The 7,056-nt window shown below is 40.4% G+C and overlaps 1 pseudogene; it reads right to left on the reverse strand.

Annotated features, from left to right (window-relative positions):
* Positions 1 to 5,132: 5,132 nt before the first annotated feature.
* LOC128691347 (EH domain-containing protein 3-like) lies at positions 5,133 to 5,677 on the reverse strand (annotated as a pseudogene).
* Between the last annotated feature and the right edge of the window lie 1,379 nt (positions 5,678 to 7,056).

Raw genomic sequence — 7,056 nt, forward strand, 5'->3', positions numbered from 1 at the left:
TGGCACACAAGGGGACATCACTCGAGTATAGGCATTGGTGTCGCTATAGATGCCTTGACAAAATTAGTGGTTGATTATCAAGTTTTCAGCAAGTACTGTAATGTGTGTTCCTTTATGGAAAGTTGTTGGAACAGTAAGAAAATAACTAATGAAAAATATGAAGACTTTCGCAAAAAACACGAACTTGTATGCAAAATAAACTATACAGGAACCTCTGCAAAGATGGAAAGTGAAGCAGCGGTAATGAGGTGGCAGCGATCACTTGAAAATAAATTGAGATACAAAACAATTGTGAGTGATGGTGATAGCAACACACATAAAGCCATTGTTAATCTCAACGATGGTGAAGGCCCTTATCCAGGTGTAAATGTTGAAAAAGAGGAATGTATCAATCACTATGCTAAACGTCTAAAGAACAGACTAACAAATTTAGTCAAGTCACAATATGTTGAGAAAGAATTGAAAACTGGGAGGAAGAGGAAGGAGTTTGCAATGAAGAAAAAGGGCATGTTGACAGACTTTGTAATCGATAAGTTGGCATACTACTTTCAGAAGAACCTGCGAGAGAAGATCAATCAAGATGTTGAAGATACGAGGAATTGTATCCTTTCCAGCTTCTTTCACTGTTCCTCAACTGATCAAAAACCACAGCATCACCTTTGCCCAACAGGTGATAATTCCTGGTGTTTCTACCAGAAAGCAATAGCAGCAAACCTTCCCCCACCATCTCACACCACAATGAAAGTACAGTTCCAGCTGGAACCTGCATACATGGAGGAAGTGCATAATATTTACAAAGACCTAACAACAGAAGAAATGATGCGGCGTTGTGTAAAAGGCTGAACGCAAAACCCTAATGAAAGTCTACATCAACGCATATGGTCTTACTGCAATAAAACCCTATTTCTAACAAAGAGGCAAGCTGATTTCGCAGCCAGCCATGCTGTGGCAGAGTACAATACTGGGTATGTGAGAAGCTGCCTAGACATACCACTTGGCTATGGACGTTCAGTAGTGACTCAAAAACACCTTGAAAAAATGGACAAGAACATGCAGGCAGTACGGGCCAAAAAAAGCAAGAAGAGGAAAAGGGGGCAGGACACGTCCTACGAGGCTGGTGGACATTAGATGACAATGTGTCCACCTACACCTGGTCAAAGGTACGTAATTCTTGTGTTTTTTTGGTGTATTTTTATGTATATAAATACTATATATGTGTGCAATTACAGCATCTGTGTACATAATCACTGGGAATAGGATTTTGAGCATTCATTTCTTTCTTTTCAGTTTGATTGGGATGGATTGTCCTGACTGGCCGGCCTCAGAGAACTTCAGGATGAAGAGATCTTCCTGGAACTTCAGGAATATTGTCTATACAACCAGTTAGACTCTCAATAAATTTATCAAGGCACTGAGTATTTTTACCCACTCTATTTATGATATTGATGCACCATTATTTATGAACCAATCCCCTCAATTGAGGTTCCTTGATGCTGGTGAGGGGATCTTGATTTTTTGCGTGCTCTAAAATAAAATCGAAAAGTTTTGGAAAGTGAGTTATTCATATAGAAAAATAGCTAAACTCTCTGGCAACACAATGGTACAAGAATTAATGTTCTACGATGTTTCTACAAGAAATTATAGTCATTTATATCAGGTATGGTGACGGCAATGTGGGTAGAGAGTCTGATCACAGCCCATATATATTTTGGAATTTTTTCCTTGTTTTTTATCGCTTTTTCTTGCATTATTCTTTCTAATATAATAACTGACTATTTGGCATAATAAAACAGTAGGCGGAGCTTATCCGCAGACTTGGAGCTAACCATGCACCACATGGGAACGCTCAGCTCCAGACAGTGTCAGGAGAAATCACTTCATTATTACGCTTATATCAGCTTATATATCAACTCTACGGCTTATTTATCAATCAGAATTGATGTAATAAACACTATAAATAACATACAAACATGTTATATACTCTAGACTGAATAAAATAAGCCATAATATGGCAAGAGACCATTGGGAATATTTCGATATAAGTGAGTTACTCGTCTTATGTCGTCTTTGAATAAGAGAAAACGGTGTTTTGAAGAGGATAACTGCACTAGAACATCAGTTTACTAAGAAATACACCGAAATAAACGTGATTTTCGCTATCTTTTTTTTTTCGAGACTGGGGGGCTGGCCAGCGTTCCAGGCCAATATCTTATTCACCTAATGTCCATCATTCTTCCTTTATTACTTAATTAAATGGAATAATATTCACAGAAATTGTAAAATAATGATTTCTCTATTTACTGGTGGAATATTTTGGGAAATATTCCAGTTATTTTGGGATTTACATTCCAAGAACTAACAAACTTTATTTTTTTGTGAAATAAAGATAAGATATTTAGAGGAAACTAATCCACGAGGAATTCGTATAAGCATTGTTCTCTCGGCATCAAGTGTCCAAACAACCTTACGTCATCCCATATAAGAATAAATTTTGACAAAAGGGCATTTTCAGTAAATCAGTCCTTTCTCAGTTGTTGTTTGAGGTATATTTTTGATAAATATTTTCAAGAAACAGTGAAAACACTGTCTTGTGCACCAAAACTGGAGGAAATCGGACGGTAAACAAAAGAGCTACAATTTTTTGACACACGGCCGGCCCGCTCTGTCAAGTGTCCCTGCGCAGGCACCGTGAGCAGTTTAGCTTTGTTTATGCTTGAGTGAACACTAACCTGCACTCTCATTCACACATTTTACGATTGTTTCGTTGTGTTTAGTGCTTGTGGGACTGTGAAATAAGCTGCCATGGGCCCAAAGAAACTTGCTAGTGGTACCCCTGTGGTAAAGAAAGCGAGAAACACCATAGATGTGAAGAAGGAAATAATACAGAAGTATGAGAGTGGTGTGTGACTTGTTGAGCTTGCCAGGATGTATGAGAAAAACAAGTCGAATATCGGTTCCATCCCGGCAAAGAAAGAACAAATGAAGGAAGCTGATGTTGCGAAAGGTGTTAATATGCTAACCAAAAAAAGACCACAAATAGTTGAAGAGGTTGAGAAGTTGTTGCTGGTGTGGACAAAGGATAAAGAGATTGCAGGTGATAATGTTTCAGAGACGATTATTTGCGAAAAGGCAAGGAAGTTGTATGCCGATCTGGTACAGAAAACTCCTGGAACCAGTGCTGATAGTGAATTTAAGGCCAGCAGAGGCTGGTTTGACAGATTTAAGAAGCATAGTGGCATACACAATGTTGCACGACATGGTGAGGCAGCCAGTTCAGACAAACAGGCGGCTGAGAAGTTTGTACAGGAGTTTAAGGGGTACACAGACAGTGAAGAATTCAAACCGGAACAAGTGTTTAATTGTAACGAAACAGGCTTGTTTTGGAAGAAAATGCCAAAAAGGACCATCACACAGGAGGAAAAGACACTGCCAGAACACGAGCCTATGAAAGACAGGCTTACTCTTTTATTGTGTGCTAATGCTAGTGGTGATTTTACAGTGAAGCCTTTACTTGTGTATCATTCAGAAAATCCCAGAGTGTTTAAAAAAAAAATAATGTCTTCAAGAACAAGTTATGTGTCTTGTGGAAAGCTAATCATAAGGCATGGGTCACAAGACATATTTTCAGAGTGGGTCAATTGAAGTGTTTGGCCCCAGTGTGGAAAAAATACCTCCAGGAAAAGAAATTGCCACTCAAGTGCCTCCTGTTAATGGACAATGCTCCTGCTCATCCTCCAAACTTAATAGACCTCTTGTCTAAGGACTTCAGTTTTATAAAATTGAAATTCTTGCCTCCTAACACAACTCCTCTCCTCCAGCCCATGAACCAGCAGGTCATTTCTAACTTCAAAAAACTCTACACAAAAGCAGTGTTTGAAAAGTGCTTTGAAGTGACCACAGACACTAAGTTGACCCTAAGAGAGTTCTGGAGGAATCACATCAACATCTACAACTCCATAAGCCTTATAGGTAAGGCTTGGGAGGGAGTGACTTCCAGGACTTTGAATTCTGCTTGGAGACAATTGTGGCCAGATTTTATACAAAAGCGGGATTTTGAAGGGTTTGAGGCTGACCCTGACCCTGCCTGTTGTGGACTCTATTGTGGCATTGGGGAACACCCTGGAGTTGGAGGCGAGTGGTGAGGATGTGGAAGAGTCGGTGGAGGACCACAGGGAAGAGCTAACCACTGAAGAGCTGCAAGAGCTTCATCTGGAGCAGTATCAGACCACAGCTGAGGAACTTGCTTCAGAGGAGGAGGAGGAGGGAGTGGATGAGGTGCTTTCTTCAAAGATTAAGGAGATTTGTGCCAAGTGGAATGATGTCCAAATGTTTGTGCAAAAGTACCACCCTGAGCAAGCTGAAACAAGCCATCTTTGCAACAAGTTGTGACAGAACCATGTCCCATTTTAGGGAAATGTTCAAGAGGCGCCAGAAACAAAGGATTGTGGGCAGTTATTTTGTGAGACAGGGGTCCAGTGACTCTCAAGCTCGTCCTAGTGACATTAAAAGATACAGAAGGGAAGTAACCCCAGAGAGGGCTTTACCTGAAGTCCTCATGGAGGGGGATTCTCCTTCCAAAAACTAACCCCAACTCCCTCTCTCCTCCTCCCTATCTTCCAGATGCCATCACCAATCTTCAATAAAGATAAGTAATAATGTTATTTTATATGTATTATTATACATAATTAAAAACTACAGTATTTGTTGTATATAAAACTGTAATTAATTTCTATAAAATGTATTTTTTGAGTGAATATTTTTGGGTTTCTGGAACGGATTAATTGTATTTCCATTATTTCTTATGGGAAATATTGCTTCGAATTTCAGACTTCTCGAATTTAGAACTAGCTCCTGGAACGGATTAAGTTCGATTTCTGAGGTCCCACTGTACATGTATATGTAGTGTGACCTAAGTGCAAGTAGAAGTAACAAGACATACCTGAAATCTTGCATGTTTATGAGACAGACAAAAGACACCAGCAATCCTACCATCATGTAAAACAATTACAGATTTTCGTTGTACACTCACTTGGCAGGACGGTAATACCTCCCTGGGCGGTTGCTGTTTACCAACCTACTACCTAGGAATACTGTATTTGTTTTAATAAAAAAATAATCTGACCTTCAGTCACACCAGTCTCACTCAACAAATGAAATCTTAACACTGTCATTAAGAAGCGAATGATTAACTCATTAGGCTTGGAAACCTCTCTTGCTAGGAGGCACAAGGTGTTCAGGAAGATCGTTGGGTAAATCATTAACATCCAATTTAATATTGATGAGATGCATGGCTAGTGCAAATTCATCTGCATCCAACATGCCATCTTTATCAATATCAGATATTTTGCATGCCTTACACAGTACAGAATTGGGCAACTTAGACTTCAGCATCTCGTGTTCAGCCGCTGAACCAGTTATCTTGCCATCAACAGGGTTGAGGTTGTCAAAGAGTTGTCATACTTATAATGATCTTTGGCCACTATCCAATCAGGGTCACCTGCTCGTGCATTGGCACCTTCACCTCTCCTGAAACCACAGTGGTATCATTCATCACACCATCAAAGGCACCACCACGTATGATAGTACATTCCTTGTTGGAAGCAGCCTCTTCTACAGGGATCATGGCCATCAAACGAGCAATGTCTTCTGCCAGCATTCTGTTTACGGCTTCCAATAGTCATGGCTTCATGACATTAAATTCACTATCAGCACTGGTTCCAGTTTTCTGTACCAGATCGGCATACAACTTCCTTGCCTTTTCGCAAATAATCGTCTCTGAAACACTATCACCTGCAATCTCTATCCTTGATCCACACCAGCAACAACTTCACAACCTCTTCAACTATTTGTGGTCTTTTTTTGGTTAGCATATTAAAACCTTTTGCAACATCAATTTCCTTGATTTGTTCTTTCTTTGCCAGGATAGAACTGATGGTCGACTTGTTTTTCCCATACATCCTGGCAAGCTCAACAAGTCACACACCACTCTAATACTTCTGTATTATTTCCTTCTTCACATCTATGGTTTTTCTCACTTTCTTTACCACAGGGGTATCACTAGCAAGTTTCTTTGGGCCCATGGCAGCTTATTTCACAGTCCCACAAGCACTAAACACAACAAAATAATCGGAAAATGTGTGAATGAGAGCGCAGGTTAGTGTTCACTCAAGCATAAACAAAGCTAGACTGCTCACGGCGCCTGCACGAGGACGCGGACAGAGCGGGCCAGCAGACAGGTCCCGTACCCGGCGGTCCGAAAATAGGGGTGTGTTCGATAATAGGGACACAGTTTGTCCGAAAAATGGTCCTATTTTCGAAACGTTCGATATGTGATACGTTCGATTTTTGAGGTTCCACTGTACATAAAAATACACCAAAAAACCACAAGAATTACGTACCTTTGACCAGGTGTAGGTGGACACATTATCATCTAATGTCCACCAGGCTCGAAGGACGTGTCCTGCCCCCTTTTCCTCTTCTTGCTTTTTTTGGCCTGTACCGCCTGCATGTTCTTGTCCATTTTTTCAAGGTGTTTTTGAGTCACTGCTGAACGTCCATAGCCAAGTGGTATGTCTAGGCAGCTCCTCACAAACCCACAATTGTACTCTCCCACAGCATGGCTGGCTGCGAAATCAGCTTGTCTCTTTGTTGGAAATAGGGTTTTATTGCAGTAAGACCATATGCGTTGATGTAGACTTTCATCAGGGTTTTGCGTTCTGCCTTTTACACAACGCCGCATCATTTCATCTGTTGTTAGGTCGTTGTAAATATTATGCACTTCCTCCATGTATCCAGGTTCCAGCTGGAACTGTACTTTCATTGTGGTGTGAGACGGTGGAGGAAGGTTTGCTGCTATTGCTTTCTGGTAGAAACACCAGGAATTATCACCTGTTGGGAAAAGGTGATGCTGTGGTTTTTCATCAGTTGAGGAACAATGAAAGAAGTTTGAAAGGATACAATTCCTCATATCTTCAACATAATGATTGATCTTCTCTTGCAGGTTCTTCTGAAAGTAGTATGCCAACTTATCGATTACAAAGTCTGTCAACATGCCCT

This window comes from Cherax quadricarinatus, chromosome 36 (genome assembly GCF_038502225.1).
Source record: "Cherax quadricarinatus isolate ZL_2023a chromosome 36, ASM3850222v1, whole genome shotgun sequence".
Taxonomy (NCBI): domain Eukaryota; kingdom Metazoa; phylum Arthropoda; class Malacostraca; order Decapoda; family Parastacidae; genus Cherax; species Cherax quadricarinatus.